Source organism: Pygocentrus nattereri, chromosome 25 (genome assembly GCF_015220715.1).
Source record: "Pygocentrus nattereri isolate fPygNat1 chromosome 25, fPygNat1.pri, whole genome shotgun sequence".
Taxonomy (NCBI): domain Eukaryota; kingdom Metazoa; phylum Chordata; class Actinopteri; order Characiformes; family Serrasalmidae; genus Pygocentrus; species Pygocentrus nattereri.
In genome coordinates this window covers 31,648,036-31,668,115 of record NC_051235.1, presented here as the reverse complement: position 1 = coordinate 31,668,115, position 20,080 = coordinate 31,648,036, and the positions used below count along the sequence as shown (strand labels likewise).

The window sequence follows — 20,080 nt, the reverse complement described above, 5'->3', positions numbered from 1 at the left end:
GAAATCCTTTACATTCAATTGAAATTTGGATGGATGGATGGATGGATGGATGGATGGATGGATGGATGGATGGATGGATGGATGGATGGATGGATGGATGGATGGATGGATGGATGGATGGATGGATGGATGGATGGATGGATGGATGGATGGATGGATGGATGGATGGATGGATGGATGGATAAATTTACATTTGTTTATTTTTCTCCTTATCCTGGAAAGGTCCCTTCTCAGAAATACAGGGTTTTATACCGACAGCAACAATATAGATTGACTTTAACTGGCACCTCAGCTGTTCATGCGAATGCATGTTGTTTCTTATTTTTATATGTATTTTATATATAATTATATGTTTATTATGGTAAATAATGAATAAATACAAATGCCATTAATACATAGTAATTAAGTACTAATTTTAAGTATGAAAGTTTTCCTTTAATCGGTTCCTGTCTTCTCTCTGAGGAAGCCTAGTATTATTTGTAGTTTTCATTCAATACCTGATTAAATCAATTTGATCAATACTTAATTAAATAAAATCAGATGCTGCTGATGAGGTGGAGGCTGGAGGTGAAATCAGGAACCAAACCTGTTTTCTTCTCACCAGCTCACAAAATAGCAGTTACTTTTTTGGCAGCAGGACATTATTCTTACTTTTTGCCGCATTACTTTTCTCTCATTTATTCTTAACTCCAAAACATGCGTATTTCAGTAGTAACAATTCTTAACATTCCAGACCGATTTCCAGACTTTGGGACACATTCACTTCAAAACAATGGGATCTAACTGCTCACCATGTGGCCATGAGGGACAGGGATGCAGCCTCACTTCCTGTGCTAATGTGTAGGGGCGTGGCTAAGACGATAGGCTCCACCCACAGACAAAATCTCTGGGTTTTGGTGGTGACATTGTTACGGGATGGCAGGGAGATGGACAACCTGTGAGAAAGGGTCACAAATTAATTTACTTGAGTTACCGCTGCGCCACTGGGAAGCACAGGCAATAATGGAAAAAAGCCTCAATGAATGGGAATTTAAAAAAGGCAGAAAATGGCAAATAAAGGAGACTCTGAAAGCAGAAAGCGCCCTATGAATGATGATTGTATACATATTTAGCTTAATACTATTCCTATTAATGTCTCAGGTTTATAAATACATCAGAGTTTAACTTCTGATCAGAATTTATTGTTTTTTGGGTGTTTTTTTTGGAAGTTTGAAGTAATTCAGTAGAACTACAGCAGGGTTTTTTTTTATATCCCTTATATTATGCCATAATATTTAGAATTTTTTTCTTGAAATATTAACACTTTGTTCTCCAAATAGTTTGACTGTATTCTAAACCATACGATTCTTGAAATTGAATTTTATTCTAGAAAATGCAGCTTTATTCTCAAACTCTATCATTTTTATTGATGATTTTTTTTTAACAGTGGACGTAAAATGGTCCTTATACAGACTCGGTCCCTGCAGATAATCTTGAATTATCTTCTCCCGTCACTCGACTGGAGCAGTACATTCCGGTACATTCCGAGTGCGTGTAATAACACTGTGCGCTTTACACTTGTGCACTTTAAGGATCCTATCCATTAAGGAAGAGGAGTCCTCTGACAGGGCTACATTGAGCTTAGTGCTATTTATCTGCTGTGGCTGGAAGGCATGCGCTCTAAACAAGAGCAGCAGTTTGATACAGAGCATTAAAACAAGCACGTGCCCTCAGGAAGTGACCTGTCAGCTGGACAAATGGCTGTACCCAACCTCTCCAAGAAGCGCCGGCGATTTGTCACCAGCTCTCCACCTTCCACATTAACTTTATTGGCTCTCTCTTCTTATTGCTAAAATCTTGCGACCGAGCGGAGTAATAACCGGTTAAAGGAGGGCTCATCGATTTCACCCGTTAGCTGTTCTGAAACTCAACTGCAAAAGAAATACGGCCTCCTCCTTTAGCCCCGCCCCTAAAACAGACCTACAAGTTGTTTGCTAGACTTTGTTCACTTTAGATGTGTTCTATAGCTACATCAATAACAGATAGAGCAGGTTAGCGCCACTCCTCATGCCCGTCAGCTGCGTTCGAGCTGGGAGCCACAGCAAAAGTCATTTTCTTTCTGTTTCTGTTCTTCTCAGAGCTTCAAAACAGAATAAAAAAACTTGGGGGCACCACTGGCTGCCCACCCTATATTTACTACTACTAATTCTATTACTACTAGTGGTAATAATGGTAGTAGCACCAATGATACCAATACTACAACTATTAACACTACAACTTCAACCTTGTTTCAGTAGTACTGTTATTCTTTTAGGACCAATCCTATTTCTTTTTTTTTTTTATACCATGTTTCTAAGTGTCTCCTTGGCCCCTTAGAACTGAGAAACCTTCCCTACACAAGGACAAAACCCTCAAATAAAAACAACATTACTTCATTAACAGGCTACACTGTCCAACGCCATTAATTCCCTTGAGATGTTCGCCAGCTTCTTGTTTGGATTTCCCCATTCCACCTTAAATCTTCCACATTTAAGGTGGAATGGGAAATTTAGCTAGCTAGCTACTGAGACTTTAGCACACTACTAGTGATTTTTGATGCTTGGTATGAAGAATAGGGCCATAATACACTGAAACAACATTACACTAAGATAATATGATCGTTATGGAAGTTTTCAATTTAGAAATTCTCACGTTTGTGGGTTTCTTTGGTCTCTTGTGCTCCACCTGGCCAGTTTTTATTTACATTTTTTCTCATAACTCTCTTTGGACTCTCTGAAAAACCATCTTTGGAGGACCCCAACACTTCACCCCATCCATCTCAACAAGATCTGGGACACCCTACCCCTAGACGAGAACATGCCGAACGGAGGGGTAGGGCTGCGGAATCCTTTCGCGAAGGATTTGTGTTCTGGATTCTTTTGATCATTTCACACTTCTGATATGTTGCTGTTAATTCATGAAGACAGATTTAGCTCCAAATTATAACAACTGGCTCTTTTTCACAAGCTTACATTTCTCTTAGACTCTACAATGATTTCTACTCACACGTGCATCACACAAATGTCTACAGTGAGTCAGAATTGTGTATAGAGTCAAGACAATGTGTTTTTTTATATTATATGATTATATTTAATATTATATAACAAAAACCACTCACTCTCTAGCTGCTAGGACATATGCATGCAAGAGGTTGAACCGTCCGGAGTAAATCATGTTTTACTGACTTTCTAAAGTGAAAATAAGTTAATGCATCTTCTACAGTGAACACGCTAGAGGAGGTTTTAACTTAATATTTAGGTTAAAAATGACATTTTTCAGCAAATTTTACTGCATCATTTCTATTAATATGCTAATTTTACATTAATAAACAATAAAACACAAATATCAAATAAAAACATGGCGTAACTTTTGCACGGGGCACATTTTATGTTTTAAAAAAACAAGTAATTGTGCATTAAAACATGCAGGAATTTTTTATTAGAAAATCAACAAAACATGGAGTTTGCCCAGAACTACTGGATACAATTGTATATTGTCTCTGTCCAAAAAACAGAAAGAGAAAAAGAAAAAATGTTAAATTAAAATTCTTTATATTGTTTGAAAATTTGATAAAGAATGGACCAATAGAGACTGGTGACCTGTCCAGGGTTCATCCTGCCTTCCTCCCAATGACTGCTGGGATAGGCTCCTGTTTTTTGCACTTTTAATTAATTCAGTAAAACTACAGCAGTGTTTTAGGGGCTCTTTTTAAAAAAATAAAAAATGATAGACTTAATATTTTGTCATAATATTTTGAGAATAAAGTCATTTTTTCTTGAAATATTAAGATTTAATTAAATATTAAGAGGGGGCTCTATATTAAGTTGAGGGCTGGAGGTTAGGGGACCAACCTTGTGACCGGAAGGTCGTCGGTTTGATCCCCAGAGCCGACAGCACATAACTGAGGTGCATTTCAGCAAGACACCTCACCCCCAACCGCTCCCCGGGGCTGTGGATAGGGCTGCCCACCACTCCGGGCATTTATACTAGAAAATATGGTTGTTTCCTGCCTTCCTCACAACGACTGCTGGGATAGGCTCCAGCTCTCCCTGCGACCCAGGAGGATAAGCAGCTTAAAATCTCTTTACATAAACTTATGTTGAAAGTAAAGGTTTCTGACCTGTAAACTGACCGTTGGAGATGCTTGTTTTTCTTTGGACAGCTTCCAAGCTAGCTAATCTTACCTTGTTAACTTGGTGAACTCCAAGTTATAATTCAAAAACAGTGGAGACCTCAGAATATTATTCCAGATGCACTTATTGGCCATGTAGTAGTATTTAATCGCTTTATCATCACCTGGAACAGTTAAATAAGAACAGCTGCTCATACAGTAAGATAAAGGTCCCAACTGAAGTCGAGCCTGAGCTCAAATACAAATACTTCACCCGTTATTAGGTTTATCATCATCATGTTACCCATGATGTGCTTCACTGAATGTGTTTCTGCCTTCTTCTTGTTTGTTAGCCTTATATTGGCAGCGTTGAGGTGGAATGAGGGTGTCATTTAATGGTGTACAGCATCACCTGCTGCATGTCTCGGGCAACATTTGCCCATTTTCAACAGTGGGTATCAGTCAGTCAGTCAGTCAGTCAGTCAGTCAGTCAGTCAGTCAGTCAGTCAGTCAGTCAGTCAGTCAGTCAGTCAGTCAGTCAGTCAGTCAGTCAGTCAGCAGATCTAGTACTGTTATGCTGCTGGTTTTACATTTCAACCCAAACGTAATACCTCAAAACAAAATACTAGTTAATTAACTTTCTTTTCCACAGGCTTCTTTAAAGTCGCGTACTACAAACGCTTAATCACGGAACTTGTCATCTGCCTGACGGCTTCTATTGGGAGCGAGTTTAGAGTAAATGAGTTGTCACTTCTTTTCTAAGAACTTGCAAAATTATCGCCCACCGTAATTGACCATAGGATACAGAGGCAGCAGACAGAGATTAGGTTGAAAAATGCTGAAGTGTTCCTTTAAGTCGTCCTTCACTCCATTCGTTTTAAATACAGCCTAATAACTTCATTCATCTCTGTCTGCTTTCGTGAGCGCCGTGGCCGTTCTGTACTCTGAATAAGTCATCAAGTTGGTGGTACCATAGAACTCGCAGACAGACTAATCATCGCATATTGTACATCAATATAACATCATCTCCTAATGCAGCGGTGATATATCTTTTGAATGTGCAGAATTGGGCCTTTACGGTTTAGGCTGGTAAATGGAGACGGCCGCATGAAGGCTGTAATATTGTGAAGTGTCAGCAGTGATGGATGAGCGTTTATACTGTATTGTCAATATGTTCCCATAGTGAAAGATGAATGGTACGTACTTCAGCTGTAGATAAACTGTGACTTTGTTATAACCACTGTTCGGTCGCAGTACAGATAGTTTCATTTAATGCCTCCAATAAGTCAAGGGGTGGACGGATCCATCTGCAGGAGCCTATTGGACTGATAACAAAAGGACATTAAAGGGCCAATATCACGGAAAGCTGGTTTTCTCTTGCTATGTAAACATACCATTCATTCCCAAGTCCACACAGTGCGACTGCATGCATGAAAATGGGCCATGCCTAGAATCTGAGGGTTATGGCTGGTCAGAGTCCAGATTTAAACCCTGCATTTTCAAGGGTTAATTTTGGGTCAATGACAATCACGAAGGCAATTATAATGGATTTGCATGCGACAGTCACACGTGCCATTTGTTGTTATTTTCAGGAATCCTGAAATCCTGGGCTGCTCAGATATGCCATTGGATCATTTCTGATCAAAAGTTTGCCCAGCACCTGCAAGATTTTCTATTTTTTTTTTTCGATTTTATTTATATTTTTTGATAGTGATTCATTCTGTTAGTTATTATGAATAAAAAGAAACATATAAGATCATAAGATCATAAGGTGGGAATGTTTTATTAATTTTTATTTTCTTGGATTCAGACTCAGTGCTAAAACTCTGATACTCAGCAGGACTGGCTTTATTTTTAATTATAAATTCAGCTGCATATTTAATATCAGATGTTTTTAACACTTAAATTCAATGTAAACTGAAAGCCCTTTGTTTATGATATGAGGCTGAAAGCAGAGCTGTAGTGTAACAGTAGCCAGTGGGTTTGGGTGATTGTGGAGCTGATCTCTGGCTGATGGACGGTCACAGGTGGATGAAATCGCTCTGGATGGTGGGTCAGAGTCTGATTAGTGATCTGATTGGGAATCCCGTCGCTGTTTTAACCCTTTGTTGGAATATGAAGCCAAACCAGCAGAGCAATAACATCAGGATTTTAGGTGGTTTTCCGAGTCGAATTCCTCTCTAATGCTGACGACACAGCTCAAGCATTCTAGTTGCTGAATCTCCTGATATGTTTACATTTTTTATGGCATTTGGCTGACGCTCTGATCCAGAGCGACTTACAATTTGATCATTTTACACAGGGAGGCCAAGGCGGTGTTAGGAGTCTTGCCCAAGGACTCTTATTGGTATAGTGTAGGGTGGTTACCCTGGTCGGGGATTGAACCCCAGTCTACAGTGTAGAAGGCAAAGGTGTTAACCACTAATCCGATCAAGGACGGAAGGATATGTAGATGCCTTAGATTAAGTCTATGAGGATAAGTGAGACTGGTAGGCTGGATCAGAACAGTGTGTGATGTGTTATAAACAATAACAGCTACTAAAACTGCCAAAGCTCTTAAATAATAAACGCTTATCAAAGTCTTATCATAACCTATGAGCTCTCATCAAGGTCAAGCTTCTGATTCGCCAGCTTCTCATTTGAAGTTTTCCATTCCACCTTAAATGGTGCTGTAGTTACATTGAGGCACCTTAGACAAAGAAGGAATTTCACAAGGTGAAACATTATCTTACCTCAGTAAGACCATCAATTTACCTCAGTAACGGCCTTTAATTAACACACATTTCAACTGAGAGTTTAACAGGTGTTTACTGAACAGCGACCGAGCAGCGAAGCTATAAATCAGCCACTGGAGCTGCTGAACATGTCACTGGCTGATCCATCGCCACATGCCAAACCACACACTTGAATTAGTGACGAATTAGTGACGAATTAGTGACGAATTACTGATGAATTAGTGATGAATTAGTGACGAATTAGTGACGAATTAGTGATGAATTAGTGACGAATTAGTGACGAATTAGTGACGAATTAGTGATGAATTAGTGTGCTGCTATGCAGTTTGGGATGTGGAAATAATAACACAGTCAAATAGCTTTCGTTTGTTGTCGCTACAGCAACAAATCAAACAGAATCAAGTCAACACACTTACTGGTTAATATGCTTTAAAAATGTATTTAAACGGTGTTTTTGAAAACATGTTTTCCTGCCTTTGCCGGATCTGCTACGCCTTGTTATCTCATCACAAACCACCACAGCACTGCTGAATGAACTTCAGCACCACTGTGACGTCTTCAGAATGCGGTCAATAGAGAACATCTGGTCTCACATTAAGCGCCAATTACCTTGTCAGAGTTCTTCAGCTGTTTGAAGCCATCGGTACTAAGTGGATCAATATTGACTCATTTCTGTAAAAGACTGTCTGCAAATTTACACACAAAACTACATTTAAAGGAATCCAAGTGAAAAACGCTCCACACTGACTTACTGCTTAAGGTCATTTAAAGCTTATTGATTTGCCATATACATTATACATATACACACACATATTTTTAATATATATATATATATATATATATATATATATATATATATTTATATATGGGGCGAGTGTTTAGCACTAGTGCATGAGATCTTTACAGAGTCGGCTCTAAGTGGTCACGCATGGTGTTTGTTTTGAATGCTCAATTTAAAGTGTAAAGGAAGGTCAGTCTGAGTTCTGGGCACATATTCTCATTCCACAGGAGCTGGTTTTGTCAGTTTGGCATGACTAACCTGAGAGCTGTTCAGTTGACCACTATACTTCCAAAAGTATTCGCTCATCTGGCTTCACACGCACATGAACTTGAGTGACATCCCATTCTTAATCCATAGGGTTTAATATGATGTCGGCCCACCCTTTGCAGCTATAACAGCTTCAGCTCTTCTGGGAAGGCTTTCCACAAGGGTTAGGAGTGTTTATGGGAATTTCTTACCGTTCTTCCAGAAGCGCATTTGTGAGGTCAGACACTGATGTTGGACGAGAAGGCCTGGCTCACAGTCTCCGCTCTAATTCATCCCAAAGGTGTTCTATGGGGCTGAGGTCAGGACTCTGTGCAGGCCAGTCAAGTTCTTCCACACCAAACTGGCTCATCCGTGTCTTTATGGACCTGCTTTGTGCACTGGTGTGCAGTCATGTTGGAGCAGGAAGGGGCCGTCCCCAAACTGTTCCCACAAAGTTGGGAGCGTGAAATTGTCCAAAATCTCTTGGTGCTGAAGCTTTAAGAGTTCCTTTCACTGGAACTAAGGGGCCGAGCCCAACTCCTGAAAAACACCCCCACACCATGATCCCCCCTCCACCAAACTTTACACTCGGCACAATGCAGTCAGACAAGTACCGTCTCCTGGCAACCGCCAAACCCAGACTCGTCCATCAGATTCCCAGACGGAGAAGCGTGATTGGTCACTCCAGAGAACACGTCTCCACTGCTCTAGAGTCCAGTGGCGGCGCTTTTTATCTGGTGTTGATATCGGAAAAACTGCCAGTTGGGATATAAAACAAAAATCTGGCCGAAAGATAAGAAGAAATAGAAGAAAAAGAAAAGGTTGAATATAAACTGAGCAGCTAGAGTGTCATTAATCACGAATAATTAACTCAGCTGCAGCTGTTGCCCTCCACAACTTTCTGAAAAAAAAATAATGAAACAGCCAATCAAAGTGCTGATGACACAGCACACGATCATATTGAACAAAATCATTTCAAACGACTGTTTTCACCAAATACAAGGACACAAAAAGAAAGCAGAAGATGATTTGAAAGATAAAAAGATTCTCCTGGTTCACTTTATGCTAATGTGGCTGACTAGATGAAAGTGCAACCACTTAGCAACATTCTAACAACCTATGATACCATAGCAACCACCTGGAAACACCTTAGTAAGGAATAAAGCAGCAACCCCCTGGAAAACCCCTAGCAACCACCAGGGAAACCATAGCAACCACCTAACAAAATTTAGTTACTAAAACTTTGATCACTCTTCATAGGTACAAATACATATCTAAATATATAATTAAATCGATCAGGCATAACGTTATGACCACCAGCAGGGCTGCTGGAGGCTTTAAACACTGTGTCCACTCACTGTCCACTCTATTAGACACTCCTACCGTGTCGGTCCACCTTGTAGATGTAAAGTCAGAGACGACAGCTCATCTGCTGCTGCACAGTTTGCGTTGGTCATCCTCTAGTCCTTCATCAGTGGTCACAGGACGCTGCTCACAGGACGCTGCCGGCTGGATATTTTTGGTTGGTGGACTAGTCTCAGTCCAGCAGCGACACTGAGGTGTTTAAAACTCCAGCAGCACTGCTGTGTCTGATCCACTCGTACCAGCACAACACACACTAACACACCATCACCATGTCAGTGATACTGCAGCGCTGAGAATGACCAACCACCCAAACAGTACCTGCTCTGTGAGGGTCCATGGGGGTCCTGACCACTGAAGAACAGGGTAACAGAGTATCAGAGAAACAGATGGACTACAGTCTGTAACTGTAGAACTACAGAGTGCAGCTATACGGTCAGTGGAGCTGATAAAGTGGACAGTGAGCGGAGAAACGAGGAGGTGGACGTGTTACGCCTGCTCGGTAATTTTGTCACTGTTTTTCTTTCTTCAAAACAAGACAAAAATCACTTTTCATCAAATTCAAATTATAATACAATATCTCTTCTACTTACAAACACTAATGTGGTCTGGAAAAAAATGTTCTACTCAATTTCACCAATTCTTTCAGTGACCCATGAGTCAGTAATTCAAATAAAACTATAAAGCACTTTTACTGTCACAAAATCAGGAATAACTCTCTTAAAGTAATTTAGAGGTGATTGACTGGAATTGTTCACGCTCGCTTTAAGAGGAAACGGAACAGCCTCCAAAAGCATCAGCCTTGCATCCCAGTACGTAGCATTTATCGCAGACCACCATAACCAGCGCCTGGACGGATTACACACAAAGTGAAATAAATAAAAATATAACACAATCAAAAACAAAAGCAGCGAAAGGCCTCTGGGACGCGACTGCCAGGGCTGTGTTATGAGAGGTCCAGAAAGAAATGGTTGCCAGAGGGCTAATTTATCATGTTACTCTGCCTGTGGTTGTTAGATATTCACACAAAAAAAAAAAAAGAAGAAAAAAAATCAAAACTGCTTTTAACTCCTGCCACTGGAACCTTATTCCCATCCCTTTCCCAGAACGCAAGAGAGAGAAACGAGCAAAACATATTTACAGAAACATAAATCCCATTTAGGTGCAGAGAAAACCACAGAATCCTGAGCGATGCTCAAAAAATAGGAAGACTAACATTGATCATACAATCAATTAACATGGACAGCAATCCCAACAGTACACATGTAGTTGCAGAATTAAGCAAATAAACATTTGAAATAGGCAAAAAAGGGAAAAAAAAGAAAAAAAAAAAAACAACACACACACACACACACACACACACACACACACACACACACACACACTATATTTCCAAAAGTCTCCACTCGCCCATCCAAATAACTGTATTCAGGTGTTCCAGTCACTTCCATGGCCACAGGTGTATAAAGCCGAGCCCCTCGGCCTGCAGACTGCTTCTACAGACATTAGTGAAAGAATGGGTCGCTCTCAGGAGCTCAGTGAATTCCAGCGTGGTGCCGTGATCGGACGCCACCTGTGCAGCAAGTCCAGTCGTGAAATTTCCTCACTACTAAATATTCCACAGTCAACTGTCAGTGGGATTATAACAAAGTGGAAGCGATTGGGAACGACAGCAGCTCAGCCACGAAGTGGTCGGCCACATAAAATGAGCGGTCAGCGGATGCTGAGGGGCATAGTGCACAGAGGTCACCGACTTTCTGCAGAGTCAATCACTACAGACCTCCAAACTTCATGTGGCCTTCAGACCAGCTCAAGAACAGCGTAGAGAGCTTCATGGAATGGGTTTCCATGGCTGAGCAGCTGCATCCAAGCCTTACATCACCAAGCGCAATGCAAAGCGTGGAATGCAGTGGTGTAAAGCGCCGCCACTGGACTCTAGAGCAGTGGAGACGTGTTCTCTGGAGTGACCAATCACGCTTCTCCGTCTGGAAATCTGAAGGACGAGTCTGGGTTTGGCGGTTGCCAGGAGACGGTACTCGTCTGACTGCATTGTGCCGAGTGTAAAGTTTGGTGGAGGGGGGATCATGGTGTGGGGCTGTTTTTCAGGAGTTGGGCTCGGCCCCTTAGTTCCAGTGAAAGGAACTCTTAAAGCTTCAGCACCAAGAGATTTTGGACAATTTCACGCCCAACTTTGTGGGAACAGTTTGGGGACGGCCCCTTCCTGCTCCAACATGACTGCACACCAGTGCACAAAGCAGGTCCATAAAGACGTGGATGAGCCAGTTTGGTGTGCAAGAACTTGACTGGCCTGCACAGAGTCCTGACCTCAACCCCATAGAACCCCTTTGGGATGAATTAGAGCGGAGACTGTGAGCCAGGCCTTCTCGTCCAACATCAGTGTCTGACCTCACAATGTGCTTCTGGAAGAACGGTCAGAAATTCCCATAAACACTCCTAACCCTTGTGGAAAGCCTTCCCAGAAGAGCTGAAGCTGTTAGAGCTGCAAAGGGTGGGCCGACATCATATTAAACCCTATGGATTAAGAATGGGATGTCACTCAAGTTCATGTAATGCGTGTGAAGCCAGATGACTGAATATTTTTGGCTATTTTATTTATTTATTTCAGTTGCAACACAGTAAAAAAGCAGTTCTGGTAACAACACAGTACGACTTACTAACTAGCTAAATAAATATATAAAATTAAAAAAAGAAAATATATAGTTCCAACATGTTGCCCGTGCAAACGAGTTACTATGTTTGGGACTCAGTAAAGACTAATTGCGGCCCCCCCCCCCCCACGCACCGTGTGTGTGTGTGTGTGTGTGTGTGTGTGTGTAGCAAAGCCATCTACCTGGGTAGTGAGTTATGAAGGTCTATCTTATCTGGTTCCACAAGTCTTGGCTGCACTGAAGATGAAGTTCAGTCCATTCGCATCCCAACGTTCCAAGTCTCTTCGATCAAGTCCAGGGCTCGGCTCGCCATCCACAATCATCAGTACAAAAACCCCAGTCTGCATTTGATAATACAAACAATTACTAATCAACACAGAAAGAGAGGAGAAACCCAAAACTCGCCAGGAGAATCCAGCAAAACCAGCTACCGGTACGGTCCCAGGTGGCCTACGTGCACAACTGCACATGCATTTTAGCTCAATTAAGTTTTTACGTTGTCTATTTTTTTACAAAAGCAATCAAAGTTGCCACAATTGTTCACTTAAACGTATCTACATCAGCTAACTGCAGCTGTGATAGTCAGTCTACCAATAATCCAATTCAAACAGAGTTTTTAACCACTCAATAGGCTTAACATGCAAACTTGCCAAGTCAGCACTAAGGACGTAAAAGTAAAGGGTTCAATGACTAACAAAGAACAAACAAGAGGCCATCGGTAATCAAAGAATAATCCTGCATGAAAATACAGCTCTGATTGGTTTCCTTGGCTTCCATTATAGTTACTAAACTTAGGGTAACAACTGAACTGAGTTAGAAACAACATACGGAATTTCAACTCACCGGAGTACACCGGAACGCTCGTGGAATAGGAAGGGTGCTCTTCACTTCAGGTGCATGAATAACTCCATAAATGCTCATTACTCCTATATTTCACAGCTGTTTAGCACGTTGCTGGAAAATGGAGGACTCTTTCTTCCTTAGGTGGAGCCTCCTATTACTTAGCTGGTGACTCCAGGGCGCACCCTACTGGTTGGGTAGAATAAAAACTATTAAATAACTAAAGTAATGAATAGGAGTTACAAACACAAGGAAACAAGGTTTTGGTTACAACACAGTGAAAGGAAAAGTAGACATGCTCACAACGCAATAAAAATGGAGATTTACGATTTTAAGGTCAAGTCAAGTGAGACTTTATCGTCATTTCAGCTCTGCAGTGAAACAAAACCACAACACAGGAACACAAACGCAAAACAATACAATAAACACAGTGCAGATGATACAGAAAAGAAAAGAAAAGAAAAGAAAGAAAAAGAAAAGAAAAAAAAAGAAAAAAAAAATTTGTAGCACAAAAACCTGCATATATTCGGGAATCCTTCTGTACTATCCTTCAGAATATATTTAGTAATGATTATGTTCATTTTCATATATATATATATATATATATATATATATATATATATATATATATATATATATAGAGAGAGAGAGAGAGAGAGAGAGAGAGAGAGAGAGAGAGAGAGAGATTGACATTTGGTTCTGAATGTAGAGAAGACCTGATATTTTCAAAACATTTTTAAGCATGCAATTTATCTAAAAAATAAAATAAATAATAATAATTATAATAATTTCTGCTTGTAGTGTCTTTCCCTAAAGGAACATTCCAGAGTTTTCCAACTTTCTCTCTGCCTTTTTTGTGATCGATTACCTCAGAATTTTACAGGAATTGCTGAGTACACAATTCCTGGGCAGTTGCTAGGATGTTAACTTGTTGCTAAGGTATCTCTGGTGGGCCTAATCACTTCCTATGATGTTCCAGGTGGCTGTTAGGGTGATGCTAGGTGGCATATGTACATATATATATATATATATATATATATATATATATACACACACACACAGACATAATTTCGGTTTTCATTTCAGTTTTCAGTTTTTGACATAATTTGAAAATGCTTGTTGTCCTTTACATTGTATTTAAATTTCATGATGAATGGACTAAAAGAAACGACCCAAAATGACTTGGAAAAATTCTGGTTCCATGGACTCACATTAAAAATATTTTTTTTTCCTTCTCCTGTAAACTTACTATTTTGGACATATGCAGATTTATTCCGACAACAGCAACATGTTAATATGTAAATTTTCCTGAATGCAAGAATTTGCAGAGCTGATATTTTAAAGGCATTTTTAATGCAGTTTATTGTAAAAAAGCCAATGACTGCACCAAAATCATTTCTGCTTTTCCTAAAGGACCATTCCAATATTTTTTAACTGCGCAGCCTAAACAATTCCCAGGTGGTTGCTAGGATGTTGCTAACTGGTAAAACCAACTGGTTCTGGTTACTTTCCCTTTCCCTCTGGATCTCTGCTCTCCACTCTGACTTCATTCCTACCCTTTCCACAGTACATATGAGAGAGGAACAAGCCAAACACATTCACAGCAACATAAAATCGCATTTGAATGCAGAGAAAACCACAGAAATCCTGAGCGGCGGCGACGCTAAACAAATAAGCTGCTCTGCGAAGGCCTTACAGCTCGCAGTGGGGCTGCAGCTGGTTTGTATTCGTGAGTGGCGTGAAGGGATTCACCAAAAACACCAAAGCATTTAGTGTCAATATCCCAGTGTGCTAACCTTCCTTTATGCTCGCTCATTATACAGATGCTAAGTCTACTCTTCATTCTTCAGACGCGTGTGGTGCAGAGGGATTCCGGGTGCAATTACAGCAGCATAACGTATGTTGAGGGTCCGCGGCGCCGGGCCGTATCACAGATGTGGAGAAAGGGAGATATTTATGGAGAGGTTATTCCTCACTCAGGGGAAATAACTCGCTTTAGCTTGCTGTCGGACCCGCGGCATATTTGCATACCGTGCTGAGGGCCTCAGTCTCTCAAACCCCCCAGTGGATATTTTTGAAAATCTATCATTTCCCTGATTACTTGTAATTACCATGCTGGCCAAATAGCTCTTAAGGACGAGTCCAGCGCTCCGGCTGCCTTTTCTGCTCCATTATCTCTACTGTTGCTCGAGCAGACACGAGTGGGTTATCAGTGGATTTTCGGGGGTGATTGGAAATCCTCGTAGAGCTGAAAGTAAAGCGATAGTTTGGCCAAAACCTCGCATTTGTACGGTTTCTCCCTCGACACAAACAGAGTTGATTAGCCCAGATAATTAGCCAGCGCTTGGTATCTCAAGGTTGCTTCTCATTCCTCCGACACCCAAGCTTTGAATCCGCAGATTATTTTATTCAGTGAACTTCTGATCACTGTTTCTTTTCTTAATTCATGTAATAATGTATTTATTTACTTTTGGGAAAATTTGCTAAATTCACACCGTGAGAGCTGCAAAATTCCTATTAGAACTTTTGAGTAAGGGGTCCATATCGCATAACCTTGTATCTCCATTTGAGACTTGAGTGAGTGACGCACACTCGATATTGTCGATATTGTAAATATTGTTGAAATATTAATATAATTGGACTTTATTTACGGTCGTCTCACAGCGAGGATGGCCTGGGTTCGATTCCCCGGCTGGGTGACCGGGGTCCTCTCTGTGTGGAGTCTGCATGTTCTCCCCGTGTCTGCGTGGGTTTCCTCCGGGTTCTCCGGTTTCCTCCCACAGTCCAAAGACATGCAGTCAGGCCAACTGGACATGCTAAATTGCCCCTAGGTGTGTGAGTGTCTGTCTGTGTCTGTCTGTCTGCCCTGCGATGGACTGGCGACCTGTCCAGGGTGTATCCTGCCTTCCGCCCGATGACCGCTGGGATAGGCTCCCGCGACCCTGAGGGAGAAGCGGCTTAGAAAATGGACGGATGGACGGACTTTATTTGATCTGATATATAAGATGTTGATATTCCTACTTCAGTAAACAGTATATGGCACTGAATCATCAAGCTGGTCAGACGTTATGATTTTCTCTAACTGGACCTGGAATTTTATTAAAACCCCCCTCTCTGTTGTAACCTTCTGCTTTCAGAACAAAGAAAAGCAATCAGACGTGTTAAACAGAACAGTGTGATGCTACAACGTTACCGAGCTCGCACGAGTGCTGCATTAACCCAGAAGACACAGGTACGGCCCAGCGGAGCATGCGGAAGCCCACGCGGCGCTCTGCCTGATTTGCATTACAAGGACGCTGGTCCCCTCAGGCCAGTGAGACGGTGGATCTTTACCGCACGCCCACGCGGCTCTGATGAATAAATAATACTTCTCCACCTCGGCTGTAATGACGGCTGAAGCTTGTTGGAGAAATAAATAGCCATTTAATGGAGTGACATATCAGCTTCTTCTTCTTCTCCTTTTTTTTTTCCCCTGAAGTTACGTCAGGCTGGTAACAATAGTGCACGGCGGTTTGGGAAATCAACAGAAGGGGTCCTGAAGGTTCCCCCTAAGGCCTAACTGAAAGTAAGTCACGTCTCAGGGGTGTAAAATAAAATGATGTGCGTCGAATGTGGTGTAAGAGTTAGCAATGTGGAGCGCGAGTTCAGCAAACTTTCTCTTTTTCGGAAATCGTCGCTGTCGTATCAAAACCTGCCTCCATTTTCCTGCTATTTTTTGCATCAGGCGCTCCTTAAAGTTGTGGAAACAACTCACAGACCAACAGAAATGACCCAAAATTACTTGGAATGAAAAAATATTAGCATGCTTTAAACTCCAAGGGTCTATATCATGGAAAAAAATCCTACTTTTTCTACCATATTTGATATAAAATAGTCTGATTGCTGTGTAAACATTGCTCCAAAATCATTCACGCAAAAAGCTGCGACAGCCTGTTGTTTTTGTGATGTCACAAGAACCAACACATTTACATCAAGCCACCGATTTTCCCTAAAGCAATTTACCACCAGTCAGAATACAGGGCAGCCAATCAGAATGGAACTCATTTACATATGTTAGTCTTAAAGGCACAGAAAACAAAGCCAGGCTGTTCAAAGAGAGGTTGGAAAAACAGTCATGTAAAAAACGACATGCAGCGACATCAAGCAAAATAATATGCAAAACAGTCACAACCTGCCACATCAACACACCTGATCACTCTGCTCTCTCCTTCTGGGTGAACTTTATGCAAATGAAGTGAATGGCGACCAGTCAGATTGCTGATATATTCCTCAGTGCTATGCTATCCAAGTTGATTGCTTGGGTGTTGCTAGTTTGCTTCATATGGTATCCAAGTTGCTTGAAGGGTTATTGTTAACTGGTTGCTATGGTAACTTTAGTCGTTGCTAGGCAGTGGCTATGCTGTTCCAGGTGACTGCCAAGATGATGCTATGTCATTGCTAGGGTAATGCTAGGTAATTCTATGGTATCCCAGCTGGCTGGCAGGGTGTTGCTCATGGTTACTTGGGTTTCCCTGGTGGTTGCCAGGGTGTTGCTAAACAGTTAGGGACTGTGTGGTTTCTATGAAACTCCAGGTGGTTCTTAGGATGTTAATAGGTGTATCTCAGGTGGTTGAAAGAGTGTTTGTTTAGTGATTGCTCCAGTGCTCCAGATGGTTTCCAGAGGGTTGGTAGGTGGTTAATATGGTGTATTTATTTTGACAAACCAGTTATTTTGTGATGTCACATTAACCAACTCATTTACATTGAGCTGCCAATTTCCCCTAAATATTACCGCCAAAGTTATAAGGAGCTTGGATTCTTTCTGAATGAGGCAAAATACAGATCAGCCGATCAGAATGGAGCTCATTTACAATTTTGAAAAAAAGCACTGTAGGCTGTGATTGGGCAGAAAATGGCTCATCACATACATCGCTTGTTTTAGCCACATGTGCCCAAAGCTTGCTGTAATAAAAATGCATAATTACCATAAAAAGTGCAGTTTCTACAAATATATGAATAAACCATAAAATAAAATTATAAACTCCAATCAAGACTAGCACACATAGATCTTAAATCCACAAAATGTGATATTTGGAGACCTCTCTGTTGGAAATGTGTAATTGCATGCAACATGTGGTAGAACATATAGTAGCATGGGTTGTGTCGGGCCCCACCTTCCCAAGCAGATAAATCTGGTGATTGAAATAGAATTCAAAGACAACTCAGGCTAAACTCGGCGAAGGATGCGTATACACAGGATGTGAGTAAATTATCTACCATTGCCATCACATCTTTAACAGTATAATGTTAATCCTGAGATAATTTTAGACCTACATGTCAAGCCTGACCTCAATACCTAAAGATGTACGGTGTGGTGTGACTTTTAGATGATCATTTCATCTGTCAAGCCCTACATGCTGAACTCAATGCATTGTCAAGAAGGAGAAATGGCCAAAAAACAGCCCAAGAGGAGACAATCTGAAGAACAAAGATTGAGACAGAAGTTCTTAGATCAGGCGAGGGTGAAGAGCTGCGTTGACATCGGTGAGGTGTTTCAGCAGTGGACAGATCTCAGAGAGTTTATGACGCTGAAGTTGGCTTCCTATTCGCCAACTTCTTCATTTTTTTCCCATTCCACCTTAAATGGTGCAGCACTTAAGTTCTGCCAGTCGAATGTACCTGCTGCACCATTTAAGATGGAACCAGAAAATTCAAACAAGAAGTTGGAGAAGAAGAAGCGTTGAATGAATCTAGAGTTGAAAGGCATGAAAATGGATGAGGAGGCCGCTCCTCATTGCCTTGTGTTTTAGCCAGACTGCTCCCAATGTACAAAAATGCATAATTAACGAAAGCAGCGCTGCTTTATGGGTAGGGAACATTAGATTATGTTCATTGTTTAAAGGGTCAGCATTGTTTTGTCCCATTTGCTAAAGTTGTGACAGCTTATTCCAACTAGTTAGCTTTGCAGCAGCAGCCGATTGCTAACCCATAACCTAGTTAATGTCAGATTTTTGTCCATATAACATTTTTAAAGGGTTTTATGGCCACAAAGATCTAAACAAAGCAAGTTTGCTAGCGCAGTGTTGTTGGTCTCGGTAATTCCTGTGCATGATTTTGAAGCTGGAGCTTCTGAAGAGAGGTGTGTTTGTTTTGCTGTTTAGTTCAAATGCCAATAAATCTTTGTCCACAATCTCTGCACCTTTAAGAGCAGTTTATCCTTATGCAATTAACAACAATATATATGTATTTTTTTAACAACATTGAGAGCATAAAGGTGAGTTTTCTTGCCATGTTGCTTTGTTATAGTCCTCTATGCTCCCATAACAATTCTGGCAAAACTCATACTCAAACCGTCTGGTCATGATTTCATTAATGAGGAGACTTTGTGTGAGTCCTGTGAAATGGGGCTTTTTCCTACTTTCAGCTAATCGGAAAACAGGCCCACAGGAAAGCAACTAATGAGTCTGCCCCAAACCACGGTGAATATGAAAATGTCAAACTGTTTGATTATGGATGACAGATTGGTTAGTGGGAGTAAAACTCGGACTAACTCGGATGGCTACACATGGCAAAATCCACGCTATATGGACAAAAGTACTGGGACACCTACACCTGATACTTACTGGAGCATTTATGAATCCCATTCTAAATCCATAGGCATTAATATGGAGGTGGTCCCCCTTTGCAGCTCCAACAGCTTCTACTCCTCTGGAAAGCTTCTACAGACTCTGGAGAGTGTCTGTGGGAATTTCTGTCCATTCATCCAAGAAGAGCAACTGTGAGGTCAGACGCTAATGTTGGACGAGAGGGTCCGGCTCACAAAGTTCATCCCAAAGGTGTTGATGGGGTTGAGGGCAGGGCTATGTGAGAGCCAGTCAAGTTCCTCCACACCAAACTCAGTCAGTCATGCCTTTATGGAGCTTGGTTTGTGGACTGAGACACCAAACTGTTCACACAGAGTTCAAAATATCCAAAATATCTTGGTGCTGATTCATTAAGATTTCCCTTCACTGGAACTAAGGGTTCTTGGTCAACCCCTGAAAAACAGCCCCAGCCCATTATCCCTCCTCCACCAAACTTTAGGTACTGTTCACCTGGCATCTGCCAAACCCAGACTCGTCCGTCAGACTGACAGATGGAGGAGCTGATTCATCACTACATAGAAGACGTTTCCACTGCTCCAGAGTTCAGTGGCAGCACTTTACTCTGTTATATATCGGATATTAAAATATCTGACATAAATCTAGTAACTTTTTTCTTTATAAGATTGTTGGGTAATGTTTTATTGAAGGGCATCTTTCATACGGCCACACATACATGAGGACAACTGACATGAACC

At 41.2% G+C, this 20,080-nt stretch overlaps 1 long non-coding RNA gene across 1 annotated transcript; it reads right to left on the bottom strand.

Moving 5' to 3' along the window:
• Positions 1 to 716: 716 nt before the first annotated feature.
• LOC108411870 lies at positions 717 to 12,868 on the bottom strand. The gene is made up of 3 exons (XR_001856598.1): positions 12,766 to 12,868; positions 12,105 to 12,263; positions 717 to 935 (listed from the first exon to the last, which is right to left on the bottom strand). It is a non-coding gene; the product is annotated as an uncharacterized LOC108411870 (long non-coding RNA).
• Between the last annotated feature and the right edge of the window lie 7,212 nt (positions 12,869 to 20,080).